At 44.3% G+C, this 20,011-nt stretch overlaps 1 protein-coding gene across 5 annotated transcripts in view; it reads right to left on the bottom strand.

Moving 5' to 3' along the window:
• Nucleotides 1–20,011, bottom strand: part of LOC115078298 (N-acetyllactosaminide beta-1,3-N-acetylglucosaminyltransferase 2-like) — a 65,813-nt gene that overhangs the window by 12,236 nt on the left and 33,566 nt on the right. For 3 of the 5 annotated variants that reach the window (XM_029581157.1, XM_029581155.1, XM_029581159.1), the window contains exons 2-3: nucleotides 10,918–11,061; nucleotides 10,715–10,809 (exon numbers count right to left, since the gene is read on the bottom strand). The gene's annotated coding sequence lies outside the window, so the exon portion shown is untranslated. Of the gene's footprint in view, nucleotides 1–10,714; nucleotides 10,810–10,917; nucleotides 11,062–11,946; nucleotides 12,008–20,011 lie in introns of those variants that run through there. The other 2 variants (XM_029581156.1, XM_029581158.1) reach the window with 2 other exon arrangements.

Raw genomic sequence — 20,011 nt, forward strand, 5'->3', positions numbered from 1 at the left:
TAGACGCTTGCCGAACCCATTTCCTGCACCATACGACCTTACTTACCTCCCTCTGACTGTCACTGCTCACCTCCTCTCTCATTGTCCCTTCTCCTCTCTGAGGAGAGGCTTGCACCGTGCCAGCGCTCTGACGCCTTCCATTAACCTAGAGAGCAGGATCTCTCCAGAAACTCGTTAGTAACCCCTGGGTAAGGCTACACATATACTCACACACACATGCTATTTTAAGAGCCTTTTATGTTTTACATGCATAGGTTTTGAAACTTCACCGATGTGAGCGCAGCATTTAACATAGTAAATCATTCCATGTTGCGTGTGTGCTTTCGTGAGCCAGGCCTGTGTGGCCCAGGGTTGAAATGATCCAGCTTCTTTCTAGCAGATCTCCTCCATAGCATAAAATAGGGACCAAGTTTTCCTACCGAGAGACACTTGTAATTGTGTGCTCTCTGGTTCTCTTCAATTTGTGCCTTGCACCATAGATGACTTTGATTCTGGCATCAGTTGTTAAACCTTTCCAGGCAATATCCAACTTATTTAGGATCAGGTCAGGCCAAGGGTCTGATGTCACTAGATAACTGTCCAGGGCTATTCATTCTTGGCTTACAGAGACCCGACTGAAATCAGAGCTAATTTTCTGCACGTATTTTTTTTTTTTTAGCGCGAGCGGCAAGAACAGGCAGCAGCCCCGCGGCTTGGAATAAGAGAACGTCATGCAAATGAGATACGGGCAAAAAAACCCCCCCAAAGCCGCGCAAGACCAAATACACGCGCCGATACCCACGCTTAAGCCCCGATGTAGGTAGCCGCAGGAAAAACAGCCACTAAAATAGGCGCTAATGGGAAAATGTCGCAGAGTTCATTTAAAAAAAAAACAAAACAACAACAACAAAGATTCAAGGGTAAATCCTGAGTCATGTGCATGCCCCTCTGCACCTCTGGGTAATAAATTCTAAAATTCAATTTGTAATCCATGTGGTTTACTGTTCGGGATGTAGATTCATGGTGGGAGTGGGGCTTCCATCAGCCAGGGAGGTCCTCGTTATGGGCGCCGCAGTCTTGGGTTATTACACGACTGCCGTACAAGGGAAAGCTTAGCCCGGGCCACTAATGCTTGTCACTCACGTCCTTGGTGCTCGGATACAGGGAGCTCACATTTTGGTTCTGAGGGTGGCGCGTAGCCAGCCATTTCTCCCTGTCGTCAGTTTACGTTAGAAGATTCGGCTGGAGCAGCGTGTCAGAGCCGTCATGCAGCAGAATTTAGTTACAGTTGGCACGGCTTATGGTATCAGACAGGCACCCTGACTCCCAGGTGCTAGAAAACCCCGCCCGAAACAATCTCCCTGCTAGCATGGCTCCCCTGCGTTGCCCGTGGACAGATTATTACCGTCTTTACATGCCGCTTACAGCTGTGCTCATAGGTTTACGTACCCCTGGCAGAATCTGTGGATGTGCAGCGTTTTAAGAAAACGCGAGTGTTCAGACAAAACACACGTCTGTTATTTTTAACCTGTCTCAAATTAAACTGCGGACCCAAGAAGCAAAGAGGAAGGCGATCTATGATAGCCGTGGAGGAAACAACGGAAGAGTAGATGCCAGATGTCTTTGAACGTGTTTATTGTGGTGGAGACGTGTTTTTATAAAAAGCCCGACTCAGCCGAGTTTTGCCACACTTCTAGTGGCTGCCTCAGGGGCTATGGTAAAATAACATCAAATACAGAAAAATTAAAAAAGACATACACAACTTAAAAAAATCAATTATATAAAATATCAATGTACAAACATAAAAGAACATTTAAAATGATGACATGAAACAGAACATATAAAGGAGATCAAGAGCTAGAGCAACTACGTATATATCATAGTATAGTATATAGGTTTTACACTTACCACATTTTAGACATACGTAGTTGCTCTAGCTCTTGATCTCCTTTATATGTTCTGTTTCATGTTACCATTTTAAATGTTCTTTTATATGTTTGTATATTAATATTTTATATAATTGATTTTTTTAAGTTGTGTATGTCTTTTTTAAATTTTTCTGTATTTCATGTTATTTTACCATAGCCCCTGAGGCAGCCACTAGAAGTGTGGCAAAACTCGGCTGAGTCGGGCTTTTTATAAAAACACGTCTCCACCACAATAAACACGTTCAAAGACATCTGGCATCTATTCTTCTGTTGTTTCCTCAAATTAAACTATTCAATGCATCACGGGATCGCACAATCATTAAACAAACCAGGGGTTTGTAAACTTATGAGCGCAACTGCACGTGCGCTCGCGCAGAACCTGCTGGAGGTTTTTAAGCGGGTTTATGCGTGCGCTTTTTTTTTTTTACACGCCGAACGCATTATTACATACACGTGTAAGATTAACACGGAAAACCACGCGCGCTTACGGTTGCAAAAAGCCACGGCAGATTCAGCGTGGCTTATTACATCTGTTAGGAACTGTGGAGCCTTGGGCCGGCCAGCAGAGAGAGAAGGATGGAAGATCTCCGCAGTAGAGGAGTGGCCGGGAGGCGGAGGATGCCGGGAGACCAGCGGTGAGCTTTCACCCTTGGAGACTCGAAGCTCCCCCCGGAGGAGCCCGTGAGAACCAGAGCCGCTAGGACTTAGGCGAAGTCTCCCAAGGACGAGTCCCGATGTCGCAGATAGGATGGTGCAGGTCGGTGGAACAGTCCGAGGGTCAGGGCTGGAGACAGACAGAATAACCAGGAGACGAGCCAGATCGGTACCAGGAAGACAGGCCAATGGATCCGGAGTCGAAACTGTAACCGGAGTGGGAACAGGATCAGGAGCAAGGCTGGAGCAGGAACGGAAGCAGGATCAAGGCTGAAGCAGGAACGGAACAGCAACTAGATACTCACGCCGGAGTGAACCTCGTTGCAAGGCAATCCTCTGGAGCCGGAGCCGGATTTAAATACCTTGCCGGCATCTGACGTCACTCCGGGGACCGGCCGAGGTTTCCCGCGCCTGCAGCTTTAAGAGCTGCCTCCTTCTGCGCGGGGCCAAGCTGGAGGCCACGACGGCGTCTCCCTCGTGGAGACGCCGCAGCAGGGAAAGGCCTTTGCAGGCCCGTACCGGTGTCGGGGAGGCCAGCTGAGCATCGGGGTCTTCGGTGAAGGTAAGAACCCGGTCGCGGGAACCGCAACCGTGATCACAACAACATCGGCCCCTAGGAGTTAAACTGGAATGAGAAACTGACAACGCAGGAACAAGTTTTGAATACTGTGTGATCATGTTTGCCCTTTATCAGGGCTGCACCAATGTACTATTCATCAGATGGCTGCAGTTGGTACAAAATACGACTTCAAGGCTTTTATTTGAGGCTATGATATTCCGATTGGCAGCTCATGGGAAGGTGGTGGCCCATGAGCCATCGCACTCCTCCTCGGGCCTCCTGTCCATGGAGGGATGCCACTGCACTGCTCATATGTGACAGGATGCCGCTGGAATCGCCATATCTTCTGCGACCCTAAGGCACGTGCTCGCCCGATGCCAGATTTAAAGGGCCTGTGGCAGGAAATGCTCGCGGCGCCCCCTGATGACTTCAGCAGCTTTCACCCTATATATAGAGAGCTCCTAGGACATTTCCTCCTTGCCTCAGCAACAGGGCCCCTGGTGCTTCTTTCTGGATAGAGGCGGTCCAGAGAAGGGCGACCAAAAAGGTGGATGGTCTTCATCGAATGTCTTATGAGGAGAGATTGAAGAATCTAAATATGTACACCCTGGAGGAAAGGAGGAGTAGGGGAGATATGATACAGACCTTCAGATACTTGAAAGGTTTTAATGATCCAAAGTTAATGACAAACCTTTTCCGTCGGAAAAAAATCAACAGAACCAGGGGTCATGATTTAAAACTCCAGGAAGGAAGACTCCAAACCAATTCAGGAAGTATTTCTTCATGGAGAGGGTGGTGGATGCCTGGAATGCCTTTCCGGAGGAAGTGAAGACCAGAACTGTGAAGGACTTCAAAGGGGCGTGGGATAAACACTGTGGATCCATAAAGTCTAGAGGATGTGAATGAAGAGTGGGTGGCTCACGGGAATGATGGCTACTACCTGGAGATAATACCCTTATTCAATAAACATACACACGATTAATGTGACTCCAATATTGCTCTAAGACTCCAACATTACTCTAAACTTCAATGGCAAGAGGAAATGTGGAAATAAGGATTTGCATTCACAAAAAAGCGGGGAGTAGCTTGCTTGTTATGGCGGTTACTACCCCAAACCAAATAAACCTGATACTTCACTTTCAATGCATATCCAGCAAAGCTCTCTGCTTCAACAGCAGGGGAGAAAAACTGATACTTCATGCATATCCAACATAGCTCTCTACTTCAACGGCAAGGGAGAAAGACTGATACTTCACTTGTTGCGGCAGTTACTGCCCCAGACCTAATGGGCCTGATGCTTTACTTTCAGTGCATGTCCTGCGTGGCTCTCTGCTTCAATGGCAGGGGAATGAAGAAAAGTGGATCTATGTACAGATGGCAACCAACAAGGACTGAATTGCATAGTCTGGGTGGACGGATGAGCATGGGTGTGGCTTGCTTGTTGCGGCGGTTGCTGCCCCTAACTAATTAGGCTAGATATTCACTTGGATGCGGTTCCAGCGCTGCTCTCTGCATTGATGGCGGGGGTGGAGGGGAAGTGGAACCAAGAGGTTACTGAGGGCCAAGAGTAACAGATAAGTACGAGGAGAAAAAAAAAAGAGTGCGAGGGCTTGCTGGGCAGACTGGATGGGCCATTTGGTCGTCTTCTGCTGTCATTTCTATGTTTCTATGTAGTGTGTGTTGCTTCATTTTGCGTTTCTTGATCTTGCATTGTTTTGTGCTTTGCCCTTGCCTTGTCCATGCCCTGCCTTTGTATTCTGTTCCTTGGTACCTATTCCTGTTTGTCTGATCTGCCTTGTCCTCTTGGTTTGTCTTTCTGGTATTGATCTTGGCTTAGATTTGGAATTCCCTGGACTTGACCCCTTGCTTCGGATCCGATCTCGCTTTGCCTGACACCTACCTCAACCTCTGCCCTGCTCTTTGTTCCTGCTGTCCACTGCCTGTGTACCGTCTCCAGTGTCTACCGCCTGCCCCAACCTACGCTTACTCACTTAAGACCTGCCGGCCGCCAGAACCCAAGAGCTCAACCTGCGGGGGAGGCGGCTGGTACAGGTGAAGCTCCAGCCCGTCCTGCCAAAGGCCTCTCTACCAGCTTATGGTGTGATCCTACTGGGCTTGCTCAATAGGCAGTGCCAACCACATCTCAGCAGGACCGTATCAAAAGCTTTGCTGAAATCCAAGTAAATCACACAAGTGCTCTTCCATGATCAAATTCTCTAGTCACCCAATCAAAAAAGTCAATCAAATTTGTCCGACAGCCTCTTCCCCTGGTGAATCCATGCTGCCTTGGGTTGAGCAACCCCCCGGATTGTAGAAAGTTCACTTATCCTTTCCTTCAGCAGAGTCTCCATTAATTTTCCCACCACCGAGGTGAGGCTAACCGGCCTGTAGTTTCCAGCCTCCTCTCTACTCCCACATTTGTGAAGCAGGACCACTCCCTTTTCCAGGGATCCAGTGAACAGGTCCTTCAGCAGATCTGCCAGTACATCTCTGAGCTCCCTCAGCATCCTGGGATGTATCTTATCTGGCCCCATGGTCTGATCCACATTGTTTTCCTAGCTCTTCCTATACATTCTCTTCTGTATACGAAGTTTCATCTACCCAACCCCATCTATGGTCTTTTTAACCAGCAATGGTCCTCCTTCAGGGGCTTCTTTAGAGTTCAATATTTCTGTCATTTCTTCGTTTCTCTGCACACATAGCTCCTTGATACCTATCAGTTTCATTACACCATTCTAGGCCTTCCTTCTTTCTCTGATATATCTGAAAAATGTTTTGTCACCTCGTTTTACCTCTTTGTCAATCCTTTCTTCCTCTTGTCTTTTGCTTTAGTTATATTTGTTTTTCTTCATCTCCCTCAGTTTCACCAGTTTCTTCTTTTTTTGGGATCCTTTATACTTGAACGCTGTTCTTTTGCATTTCATTTTTTTTCAGCCACCACCTTGGACATCAATATCTCCATTAGTGAGCACTGGATCAAGGATCACACCCTCCTTCTTGGGTGCCATTATTATTTGTTTGAGCAGAGCTCCTTGAAGGGCAGCCACTGTCTCTACTTTTAGATTCTGCAGAAGGGATACCCCAGTCCACATCCGACAAATTAAAATCTCCAACAAGCAGCACTTCTCCCTTCTTTCCCACCTTTTGGATGTCTTTGAGTAGATCTCTGTCCAGTTCTTCTGTTTGAATTGGAGACCACACCAGTAAAAAAAAAAAAAAAAAAAAAAAAAAAAGTACTATTTTCTATTTTTAGGATGGTCCACAATGCTTCTTCTATACCCCACGTCCTTTGCATTTCATTTGCGTGGATATTGTTTTTGACATAAAGAGCCTCTCCACCCCCTTTTTTGTCCTCTCTGTCCTTCCTTAATAAGTTGTAGCCCAGGGTGGCCATATCCCAATCATGAGCCCCAGTGAACCAGGTCTCTAACAGCAATGATGTCCAAGTCCGCCTCTACCATTAGGGCCTGCAGATCTGGGATTTTATTGCCCAGACTATGAGCATTTATGGTCATAATTTTCCAATTTTCCTTCCTTGGTTTGCTGCTCTTCCTAGTCACCTTTTCTGCTTTTTTTTTTTTAACTGATTGATTTTATTTTCTGCTCTCTCTTCCTGTATTGCTTGGGGGTGACATGCCAATTTCACTGGCCACCTTCTGCCACCCCCACTCTTTAGTTTAAATGCCTGATAATGTACGATCTGAATTTCTCACTTAGCAACCTCTTTCCTGCCACTGACAAATGTAGGCCATCCATAGAATATAACTGGCTACTGCTCCATATATGGCCCCAGCCTCCAATGTAGCTAAAACCAGGTTTTGAGCCAGGAATCTAAATTATCTATTTTGTATAACTTTTCTTTTCCCTTTCAATGAACATGTAGTATTTCTGAAAAGGCGCATAGTCTTTGCCATGTGTCTAATCTTCTTCCCAAGATTTTGGAAATGCTTCTGTACTGCATAGACACCATTTCTATCAAGGTCATTTGTCCCCAGATGGCTGATAACATTGATATCAAAGTACCTACTTTCTGCTATAATTGCTTTGACTATCTGGTTTGCATTTCTATTAGCTGAGGATCCTGGAAGGCATTTAAATGTTGAGTTCCCAAATTGGTTCCTCTGATGACCGAGTCTCCCAGCAGAAGATTTATTTTATGGCATTTGATCATGTTAAAGGGTTTCTAGGTGCATTGGGTGACTACTTCCCTTTCAGACATCACATCATATTCTATTGCTGGAGCTTCTTCATTTTCCAGTGTAGAGAAGGCGTATGTAAGGGTATCAGCAGGGTATCTCTTCATCATAGGCCTTATTCTGCCAGAACCCATTGTAATCCAATTATTTCTGGGTTTATGAATCTTGGATGTATGACCTCTTTAAAGGAATAGGGATGGATATACTTAGGCTGCAAATTGGGTATCTCAAAGGCACAAGGCTTGTTCTACCAGAGGCACTGTAAACCATTTATTCCTGGGTTTCTGAATCCTCTGTGCAAGTTGGGAGAGAGATTCTGGATGTTGCAAGAAAGGGGAGATTATTTGAAATCTGGAGAATTCCTCTTTCAGAAGAGTTATCTCCTTTTTCATTACAGGTAGCTGAAAACAAATTGGACAATCCTTAATTCTCCAAATGATAGGCCTTGGGACATAAGCACCACAATTGTTAAACTGAATAAAATACATTATAGTGACTAATGTACAAGGTGTGAGATTGGTATTTAAGTCTAAATCCTTGGAAGAACTATTCAAGAAGAAAACACCCTATGGGTGGGAGGGAATTAACAGTCTCTTCTTTTCCTTCAATAAACATTCACTTAAAAAAGACTCACAAGGATTCTTACTATTCTATATAGCTAGGAAAAATAGAAATAGATTTCAAACCATGCAAACACAGATAATGCAGAAAAAATGGTCATCAATAAAAGCACTCTCAATTATTGGCTAACTAAAAGTAAAATTTAACTTCAGGACTTAACTGAGCACAAGATCCAGGTAGGTGTGTCTGTGCCTCTGTGAAGGCACCTGTGTGCCTTTTTGCTTCTAAATTGATTAAGTTCTTCTGGGTTAATGGTCCCCCTACAATGCACAGTGAATCACCTGACCCCAAAGGTCACGACCTCTTTTTTTTCTTTAATAAACACAGTCACTTAAATAAAGGTGCGCACGGATTGTATATAACTGGGAGAATTGGAAGCCCAGCTGCCAAGCCTGCAACTGATTCCTTCAGCTTTCTTAGGCCACTTCTCATTCTCTCTCTTCAGGTGGGTGCACACTCTGTTGCAGATCTTGGCGTCGTCCGCAGAAAGACCAACTTGACCTTCTAGCCCCCACACTGCAGTATTGCTCCCAAACATAGTGCGCAGATCTGGCCCCAGGACCAAGCTTTATGAGGCAACTCCACGTCTCCTGGGACAAGGTTCCACTTGCTAGCACTCGCTCTGGTCCTGCCAGTCCATGGCACCACCTCGGGACGCATGCTGAGGCTTCTCACTTTCCTCATGAGCTTCCCACGTGGGGCCGCGTCGAGGCTTCTGCTGAAACCCTGCTAAACCACATCAAGTGCTCATCAATTGGATTTGTTTGACCAACAGTGGTGCCTCCAGACAGAAGTGGTTGGGGAGGTGATGGAGGTGGGTGGGGGCAGGGGAGAGGCAATGCTAAAGTGACATTTCCACGCATGGCTCCCTGCTTTTAAATTGGCCGTAAAAGACAATAACAAAGCCACAAAGTCCTCCTGCACATTTTTTTTTTTTTTTTGAAACCCAACCAGCTCCAACCTCCCAGTTAAAGGATCATTAAAATCATTTGATAGCCTTATTCGACCCATTCTTTTCTAGGGGTTTATGAGAACGAGGTCTGTACAGGAAGCGACAGGATCTTAATATAAAATCCCGCGCCTCCAGTTCGAGGCACACTCCGCATCTTAGAAAGACCTCTGAGTGAAAAGGAAATGCATGCATTAAAAAAAAAAACAAAAAACCTCCAGTCCTACACCAGCTGAGCACAACACATACTAATTAATAAGAGTGGCCCTCATTAGAAAAAGGCCCACTTCACCTGTATTATCCTAATCTCATTCACTGCGTTGGAGGTTATAATCTTTGGTCACAATAGGTCTTTCACAAAATAATGGCTTGAAACTCTTTTTTTTTTTTTTTTTTTTTTTTTTTTTTGAGTACTTTATAAATGAAATGAAAAACTTGTCTTCAGTATTCGCCTCTATATTCTTGCCAAACAATCCACCCCCAACACCGAGTCAGTGTTTGGATAACAAGTGCACTGCTTCACACTCTCCATCGGGGCTGCCTGCAAACTGCCTTCCTCTAACCACTGCCACTCACGCAGCCAAAAACCGAAATGGAAAAACCCCAAGCCAGCCCCAGACTGGGAGAAGGAGCGCCAGAAACGCAGCGTACAGATACAGAAATAGAAGAGACTCGCTGTTCTCAAAGCTGACGCGTTACCTTCCATTTTTACCTTTTGCTGCCCGGGCAATTTTTTTTTCTTCTGATTTGGTTGGTCCTGGGTTTACTTTTCCACCTTCTCTCTCTGACATTGCTATTTTTCTTTTCTCCCTTTCTCTCTCTTTTCTGCCTGCTCATAACTAGATCTTTACCCCTTGTTCTCCCTCACCCTCTAGTCTTTTCCCCTCTCGCTAAATTTCCATCTCCCCCCTCTTTGCTCACCTGCTCCCCAGCCCTCTGACTCTGCCCATCTTCACTGTCCATTCATCCCACTCCTGTCTCTCCGGTCTCACCCTTCTTCCCTCCCTCCCACCAGTTTCTCTCTAGCCCTCTCCACCACTCTATTTCTTTGATTTATATTCTGCCTTTACTCCGAAGCAGATTCCATTCAGGGAGGTCTTTCTCTGTCCCCAGAGAGCTTATCATTTGAGTTTGTACCTGCGGCAGTGGAGGGTGAAGTGACTCGCCCAAGGTCCCAAGGAGCGGCAGTGGCTTCCCTGGTTGGCAACCCTATGCCCTAACCACTTTACTAGTTTCTCTCTGGCTCCCTCCCCTATCAGTCACCCTCGACCGTTTCTCTCTCTCTCCCCCCCCCCCTCTCCCAGACCTATCAGTCCCCACCAAGAGTTTCTCTGTATCCCTGCTCCCCTAGCCGCTATCTCCCCCCTCCTCCAGCCCCATCAGTTTCTCGCTTCCTCTCCCCTTACTGATGCATCTGGCTGCGCTCTCTCCATTTTTGCTTGAAGCTTGTCTGATGTTTCCAGGCCCTGTGCTCTACGTTTTCCTGAGTCTGCTCTGATATTTCCAGCCCCTGCCCTCTCTGTATTTTGCTGCAGTCTCCTCTGGTATTTCCAGCCCCTGCCCTCTCTGCATTTTGCCGCAGTCTCCTCTGGTATTTCTTGCCCCAGCAATCTCTGCCTTGTTGGAGTCTCCTCTGGCATTTTCAGCCCCTGTGCTCTCTGAATTTTGCGGGACTCTCCCATCTGATCAGACACCCAGGCCCAGTACTCACGTCAGGCTCTCCCCGGGATCATGCAGCCGGCATGCACAGTTGGCAACTAACAGAACCAGGTCCAGCATACAAGTTGCAGAGACAAACCTTGGCCGGGTACCGTGCTCAGGTACTTACCAAGAGCCTTTGAGACTTTCTCTGGCTGATCCCTGGTATCATCTCTGTTCCTATTTCAGACCATGTTGAGCCAGGAGTGTCTGCGATAGAATCACCTGCAGAAAAAAAAAGCCCCCAGCCTGCATGCTGACACTTGCCAGAATAATTTGGTTACTTATTAACACAGTAGATGACAGTACAAAATAAAAGATCAAGCGGCCCACCTGCTCGTCCTGCTGAAGACTGAGTCCAGCTGCCACCCAGGTTCTTGATCACTTGTCCAGGACAATCCACTGAGCTCTGCTGGTTGCCAAGGTTGAACGGTTTATTCCTAGAAGGTTTGCACATCTTCTGTAAACAATCACATCCTATAAAGGAGGAGACATCTTCATTAATGTTCAGGAGGCTGGTTATGGGCTTTCATTTTCAGCAGGCTTTCAATTGGTTGGGTTTTTTTTTTAATATGACGGGTGTTGTCTTTGGAAATGTATTAGGCAGGTGCGTTGAGCTTCAAGGCTTTAAAATGTTTGTCAGGTACTTTTATGCATTGTTTTTGTGGCAATGTTTCATGTGAGGCCGCCTTATGCATTTCTTTTACTTATGTGTGTCTGTGGCCATAATTTTTTAAATTTTTTTTCTGTGGGTTCCATTATATTTTCACGCATTTCAGAATAATTGCTTTCGGCAAGGTGCGCTGAATGTTGACGCTATGTCAGGCTCATTTTCCCCTTGTCTGACTGCGTGTTACCTTAGTTTTAACTTGTTTCTGTTTATCATGTCTTTATTGTTTAATATTTTAAGTCTGTTCTAAATGATTTTGTGAATGTTAAATTTGGAAACTGCTTAGGAACTTTGATATGTGGTTATAGAAATTTTTAATCAACCAATAAATAACCCACTTGCCTTTATTTGCAACCTATAACTGGCTTTTTTGTAAGCCACTTCGAACCTGGGATCATGCGGCATTGCAATAATTAAAAATCAATAAATACTTCTGTATACGTTTTTAAATCTCCAGAAGATTAGGGAGGGCAAGCTGTGGCCTGTTTAACTCTCTAGGGAGGAATTTACAGTAGACTAGGGCATGGAGGGAGGCAAGGAGGGTGTTAGTTCAGGGGCGAGGTGGACAAAGCCAAAGGAAGAGATTGAAGAATCTAAATATGTACACCCTGGAAGAAAGGAGGAGCAGGGGTGATATGATTCAGACTTTCGGATACTTGAAAGGTTTTAACGATCCAAAGACAACGACAAACCTCTTCCGTCAGAGCAAAATCAGCAGAACCAGGGGTCACGAGCTGAAGCTCCAGGGAGGAAGACTCAGAACCAATGTCAGGAAGTATTTCTTCACGGAGAGGGTGGAGGATGCCTGGAATGCCCTTCCGGTGGAAGTGGTGAAGACCAGAACTGTGAAGGACTTCAAAGGGGTGTGGGATAAACACTGTGGATCCATCAAGTCTAGAAGACATGAATGAAGAGGGGGTGGCTCGCGGGAATGAAGGCTACTACCTGGAGATAATACCCTTATTCAATTAACATACACACAGTTAATGCGACTCCAACATTGCTCTAAGCTTCAACAGTAAGAGGAAATGTGGAAAAAAAAAAGATTTGCATTCACAAAAAAGCGGGGTGTAGCTTGCTTGTTACGGCGGTTACTATCACCAAACCAAATAAGCCTGATACTTTACTTTCAATGCATATCTAGCATAGCTCTCTGCTTCAATGGCAGGGGAGAAAGTCTGATACTTCACTTTCAACGCATAGCCAGCACAGCTCTCTGCTTCAACGGCAGGGGAGAAAGTCTGATACTTCACTTTCAACGCATAGCCAGCACAGCTCTCTGTTTCAACGGCAGGGGAGAAAGTCTGTTACTTCACTTTCAACGCATATCCAGCATAGCTCTATGCTTCAACGGCAGGGGAGAAATTCTGTTACTTCACTTTCAATGCATATCCAGCATAGCTCTCTGCTTCAACGGCAGGGGAGTAAGTCTGATACTTCACTTTCAACGCATAGCCAGCACAGCTCTCTGCTTCAACGGCAGGGGAGAAAGTCTGATACTTCACTTTTAACGCATAGCCAGCACAGCTCTCTGCTTCAACGGCAGGGGAGAAAGTCTGTTATTTCACTTTCAACGCATATCCAGCATAGCTCTATGCTTCAATGGCAGGGGCAATGTAGAAAAGAGGATCTATATATAGACAACAACCAACAAGGACTGAATTACATAGTTGAGTAAACAAAAGCATGGGTGTAGCTTGCTTATTGACAGGTCAATACAGTAAAGTGCAGCCGCGGTTACCCTGTTTCTAACCCACCTTTTACTCACAATTTGGCCGCGTTAGCCCAACCCGGGATCCACTATCCCCTTTAACCCATTCTTACCGCCTCTTTAAATCAACGAGTAACCCCTTCCGCCCGCGGCATGTATATGATATGTAAACGATCGGTTTAGCTATTCCCCCCCATTCAGTAACACGCGCCCCAACTATCGCCTTTTTAACCTGCAGTTTTGCTGCGCGTTTAACCTGCTAACTTACTGCCTACCCTTACCCCTGCGTTAGAGGCAGGGGTAAGGGTAGGTAATGGACTTCTCCAAGAACTTATCCAATCCTTTTTTAAAAACACCTATACTAACTGCACTAACCACATCCTCTGGCAACAAATTCCAGAGTTTAATTGTGTGTTGAGTAAAAAAGAACTTTCTCTGATTAGTCTTAAATGTGCCATATGCTAACTTCTTGGAGTGCCCCCTAGTCTTTCTATTATCCAAAAGAGTAAATAACCGATTCACATCTACCCATTCTAGACCTCTCATGATTTTAAACATCTCTATCATATCTCCCCTCAGCCTTCTCTTCTTCAAACTGAAAAGTCCTAACCTCTTTAGTCTTTCCTCATGGGGGAGCTGTTCCATCCCCTTTATCATTTTGGTGCCCTTCTCTGTACCTTCTCCATCGCAATTATATCTTTTTTGAGATGCGGCGACCAGAATTGTATACAGTATTCAAGGTGCGGTCTCACCATGGAGCGATACAGAGGCATTATGACATTTTCCGTTTTATTCACCATTCCCTTTCTAATAATTCCCAACATTCTGTTTGCTTTTTTGACTGCTGCAGCACACTGAACCGACGATTTCAATGTGTTATCCACTATGACGCCTAGATATCTTTCTTGGGTTGTAGCACCTAATATGGAACCTAACATTGTGTAACTATAGAGTCTCTTATGATCGGGATTTCAAGGAGGCCTTTGTTTTGTGTTCTGAGCATTCGTAGTGGGATATGTGGTTTAAATGTTATTCTGTTATGCGCCAAACACGCTTATGACGCTTCTCCATGGATACAAGAACACTTAGCGTTTGTAGAAAGTATAATTTTTTATTGAGCGATATAAGTATTCTTGGGAGATGCTGGATGCCATTTCTCTGACAAACTGACCACCAGCATCTTGTCATTTTATATGAACTGATCCTTCTTATATAGGTAAAATACAATACAGTACTAGGTCAGAAATTCTGAAGTTGTGTGACCACCTGGAGTATCATTTACATAGGTTGTCGTGTCAACAGCATGATAGAGTATCCCTAAATTACCCTGACCATTTCTCCAAGTTGGGACCCATTTACCATCACTCTTTAGATAATCCTTTGTTCTGTTAAAATCTTGCTGCTCAGGGCAATCATTACATCTTAGGCTGTGTTTGCTAATGCCCCTGTTATAACATTCTAGCCTGAGGTTCTGACCATTGCCTTCTGCTCTTGTAACCCTATAATTAGGCATCACAAATTGTCGCCAGCTTCAACTGTTGTCCAAGTGTCCTTGGAATTCCTCCAGGTCAGGCTCAGTAGGACATTTAAAGTTCACCTAGCCAGAAAGGCTAAGATAGCAGAGGATTCTGAGTCAGTTGCCATCTCCGTGTTGGTCTCGAGCTCAGGCACATATATCAATTCCCATCAGATCGTTGTTTAGATAAATGTTATTGAATATTATTGTAAGTATTTTGCAGATTATTCTTGATTGTACAGAGAGCCAATGGAGAGTGATCAAGGTTGGGGTGATTTGGTTGTATTTCCTTGTTGCAGACAGTAGTCTAGCTGCAGCATTTTGCAGTAGTTGCAGACGTTTAAGGTGACTGGTCGGAAGCCCCAGAAGTAGGGAATTTCAGTAATCAAGGTTTGAGAATATTAGACATTGTAATACCGATCTAAAATCTGCTGTGTTTTAGTAGAGGTTTCAATCTGCTCAGGATTCGCAATTTGTAGAAACCAGATTTGACCAGTTTGCTAATATGGGTTTTCATCATTAAGTTTGTATCAATTTAAATTCCTAGGTCTCTTACTTGAGTTGCTGGGATTAACTGGCAATTTCTGAGATTTATTCCTGGTGGAATACATTTTGGTGGGTTTCGGCTCAACCAAATTATTTCTGTATTTTTGGGGTTCATCAATACTTTCATTTGTGCAAGTTTTTCTTTTATTGTGACCATATATTCAGAGATAAGTGATGTTTTATCAAATGATTTTGTTAGTGGGATATACAACTGCAGATCGTCAGCATATAGAAAGAAATTCAATTCTCATAGTAATTTGCAGAAAGGCAGCATGTAGATATTACATAGGGTTGCAGAAAGTGCTGATCCTTGTGGAATGCCAGTTGAGCATTGGAATGTGTCAGATAAGTGATTGCTGAATTCAACTTGGAAGGATCTGTTTCCGAGGAATGAGGTGAACCATTTAAGTACATTTCCTTCGATCCCTATGTTTCTCAACTGTCAGCAAAGTAGATTGTGATCAACGGTATCAAAGGCCGCTGTGAGATTAGTCAGCACTGGGCAGTAGGATTCATTAGAGTACAGTTACCGATCCATTGGGAGAGAAGCGTCTCTCATTCTGGAAGAACCTGAAGCGTGGAGGAAAGGATCCCGGCCAATGGCAAGAGAGGGGAAAAGCTGAAGGTACTGAGAGGTACTTGAGAGGAGAGCGCCCGTCTGATGCTTCACAAGGAGATGTAAAGTATTTACGAAAACTTCAGGAAAGGTATGAGAACTGGGGACTTATGTTCTGATAAAATATTGGGACTTATTTTAATCACCCCACATGGGGAGAAAACAGTGATAATCGTGGGAATTGAACCATCTTCAGTCTGAGTAATTGGAGTAACTGGGAAGCAGAAAGAGATCAAGTGATGAGAAGTGAGTTCCAAAGGAGTCAAGAGACTTTGCCAAGAGAGCGAGGTCACAAGTTCATTCATCTTTCTGCTGTCCTTTTCTTTATTGACTCTGTTTAAACCCTGCATCGAGTGCTGTAAATAGTCCTCTGCCTTCAAATCAGCCAGCAGTAAAAGACGTTGGAAAGCTCGTTGCTCCTCATTGTGCTTTTTGGCTGGGATTATCATTAGTGCTGTGTGCAGGGACGGAAGGAGGCTTGCACTGCGACTATCACAAAAGGGCCCATTCATTATTCCTCCTCACAGGGAGCCCGGGAACTCAGGGTAAATTGCTCTCTGTGGAGAACCTGAGAGAACCGTGTGCAGAAAGGCTCCGTCTCTTTTTCCTAGGCGTCCCAGGTGCAAGTTAAAGGATCCGTCCCACCCAAGGCTTACATTTATGTATGGTTACTCTGCACCAATATTGCTTTTGATTTTATGCTTGTTTGCTTGTTGTACATTCTTCGTATTGATCATTGGTATATGGAGGATGTTAACCTCTTGTTGATGAGTATCAATAATTCCCTCTGTGCACTGGTTATCTGTAGGTCTGGCACCACTCTCACCCAAGCTGTTGATTCAGGCAGAGGCCCCCCGTTTGTGTCAGCAGTTTTTGTGCATCCATTAATTTCTTCAGACACCTTGAGGGGGAATGTCCGCATATCAGTGTCTGATGTTAAATGACTATCAGGCCCTTGCATGTTAAGTTTTGTTTCTTTCAGGACCACAGTGCAGACCAAATTTTATCTTGCAGCATATTAAACCTTTGTGCTGGGACAAAGTTATTCATTACTCCTGAACTTTAAGTGGACACCTGTTCCACACGTTAAGGTCCTTATTAGATCTGTATGTCTGTATCTTACAGATTCCCATCCACAGCTAACTCACAAGATCTAGGTACTTCTGTTTCCACAGGGCTCTGCTCTTCTGGCAACCCTTTTTAATATATACTTATCACCTCTCTGTAAAATCCTCGCTAGTCTTGGCATAAATTATAAAATCTATGCTGACAATATACAGTTTTTGGTACTGTTTGACACCTCCTGGAAAAAGACCTGTGATCGGATCACTTTACACTTACATACAGTAAAATGCTTGTTAAAACCACAACAGACTGATGCTAAACATCAATAAAACCGAAGCACTTATTTTGAGTATCCACCCAATCATAGATTGTCCTTCAACACTCTCAATTGACAGTCATAATATCTCTAGAGCCTCGGTTAAATACCTCTGAGTAACCCTTGGTTTGATCTTTCATTAAAACCACAGATAAGATCAATTGTCAAAACATCTTTTCATAAGCTCCAAAGATTGAAACCCCAGGTTTTTAGAATAGTACGTCAGGCATTAGTACTGACGGGCGCAGATTACTGTAATTCCTTACACAATACTAGAGCCCTTCAGATAGTGCAAAATGTTGCGGCCAGATTATTGACGCGAGCATACAACCCTGGGCCTGGCCTCATTGCCAGCTGTAAAATGGAGGGCCCTCTGTAGGATCACGACATTAATACACAGGCTGATACATGGGGATTCCTCCACATGGCCAAACCCAGCTTTAAGGATGTGCAAACCAACACGAGCCTTAAGATCTGCCAGCAAGAACTTGCTTTTGAGGTACCTTCACCACGGATAGCGCATCTGGGCTTCACCCGGGAGTCAGCTTTCTTGGGTGCGGGCCTCATGTTTTGGATCTGTCTTCCAGAAGGCTTTTGTTCTATATTTTGTATGAAAACTTTAAGAAGATCCTCAAGTCATTTCTATTGACCGGATGTTCCCTAACAAGGAAACAAGTTAGGCAATATGGTACAACCTCTTAATTATAAGGACTCCGTGCAAGCATCATTTTGTTATTACTATGCCTGGTACCATGTCTTGTTTTTATTTGGATTTTGTATGTTTTTACTCTACTCTGCCACAAACTTTACTGAGTGAGGTGTGTGGATAATAAATATTTAAAAATAAATCAAAATAAAAAGATGTGACCAGTTTATAGTTTATTAATTTTTATATACCGACATATCGGGGTGCCATCATATCGGTTTACAATAAATAAACTAAAAGTAGTAAAATCACATCACATTACAGCTAAAAAATCAAAAACGATGACACTAACAATATAAATAAGTACTAAAATTCAATGCTAAAATTACATTAAATACTTACAAGAAAATATACTAAAATAATTGCTTACGTTAACTACAATAAAATCAGCATTAAATAACATCATAAAATAAATCAAAGCATTGAAATTCTAGTTACTTTCAGCGAAGGCACGTTTGAAAAGCCAATGTTCCCTCTAAGCTGCACTTAACTTTTCCCACGGGGCGCACACAGCTTTCCCTCCCAGTGGACTTAGCCAATGTTCCCTTTTAAGGACTGAGCTGCTATAAGCATAAAATTGATAGACTTTTTGCATAAAAAAAAAAGTAGAGCTCACAGAGTAATGAAATAAAAAAACGTTTGCTCATGAGACAATTTTTTGCACACAGCAACCCGATCCTTACAGGGAACACTGGATATGACCTGGCTTTGTCAGGCACTATCATTTTTCCCAATTCTCCATGATGGGTAGTGGTTTTTGTTTTGTTTTGTTTTTTAATCATCCCCTGGCTTTAACCCACCTTTTTGGGGTAAAGTCTTCAGTGGGGGGGATAAAATCCCTTGGAACATACTCGGCGATTTAATGGAAGGGAGTGAGTGGGAAGGCGACTGGAGAAGGAGTAGGAGTTTGGCTGTTGGGCCTTTTCCTCATCCCTGGGGGACTTGCTCAGCAGTTGAGATTTCTTGGAATAGAGCGAAGAGAGCTTTTTGGGAAAAAAAAATTGATTCAGTCTGGAGGAAAGGGCATTCCCCCCAGGATCCTTGAAGGCTGGAGTCAACGATCTTTTTTTTTTTTTTGCCTGGGCGGATAGAGAGGCCAGGGTGAGAAGAATTTGGGAGACCTGCAGATCTTTGGGAGAGTCGGGTTACAGTTTGAGAGATTTTTGGGACTTGTTGAGCTTTCAGAATTTTGAGCTTGGGGATAGTTTTCCATCTTTTGACAAACGTATGCTGGAATTACACTCCCCCTACAAGGGGAGGCCATCTTTATAACACGTATGGGGGGACAGAAGGAAGGAGGCCCGCACGGAGCTCTAGAATGGACAAGGAAACCATTGACTTTCTCACATTCATATTTTTGTTGCTGTTCCTGATTTTTCGCTATTTTGGCCTGGGTACTTATTTTCCGGTTGTAGTAAACTCTTACTTTGAACACCACCAAGAACTGTTTATTTTTCCTGATTTACCTGGCTGGAATGGATGGAGGCTGGATAGACCGTTCTTTTACTCTGTTGCTGATATTCACTTCCTTTCTCCTTTTTTAGGTTTTGTGGCACTGGGTGGCCCTCATCCAGCTGGAGTGTGAACCTTTGGACGTAAGAACTATTGACCATGCCCGGGGCCCGGGAAAATAACTTCCCCCCCAGCCCCTGCTAGACTTGAAGTCTGGCATTGTGGTACCCCTGGATGATGATCACAGCACAAACGGGGCACTGGCCACATAGAAATTACTATTTTTCTTTGTGATAGTAATCTGGGCCTGTATTATGACAGTTGAATTCTGACTATTGCTTGTGCCTTTTTATTTATTTCAGACTAATCAGTTCCTGATAGTTAGATACAGCCAATAGGGCCTTTCTACCTTTACGTTAGACTTTTGTGTCTCTTGTATCGTTGTTGATGATGAAATGTTTGTCATCAAAGGTCTTAATCTATGCCTATACAATGTGATTTTTTTTTTAACTATACCAGCCTGGATCAGAGTCTTGAGAAATGCTGTAACAGCGGCCTGGACCGGTTTCCTGCAATGGACTGCCGGATCAGCCTGGATCAGAGCCTTGAGAAATGCTGTAACAGCGGCCTGGACCGGTTTCCTGCAATGGACTGCTGGATCAGCCTGGATCAGAGCCTTGAGAAATGCTGTAACAGCGGCCTGGACCGGTTTCCTGCAATGGACTGCTGGATCAGCCTGGATCAGAGCCTTGAGAAATGCTGTAACAGCGGCCTGGACCGGTTTCCTGCAATGGACTGCCGGATCCGCCTGCATCAGAGCCTTGAGAAA

This window comes from Rhinatrema bivittatum, chromosome 16 (assembly GCF_901001135.1).
Source record: "Rhinatrema bivittatum chromosome 16, aRhiBiv1.1, whole genome shotgun sequence".
In the NCBI taxonomy this organism is placed as follows: Eukaryota; Metazoa; Chordata; class Amphibia; order Gymnophiona; family Rhinatrematidae; genus Rhinatrema; species Rhinatrema bivittatum.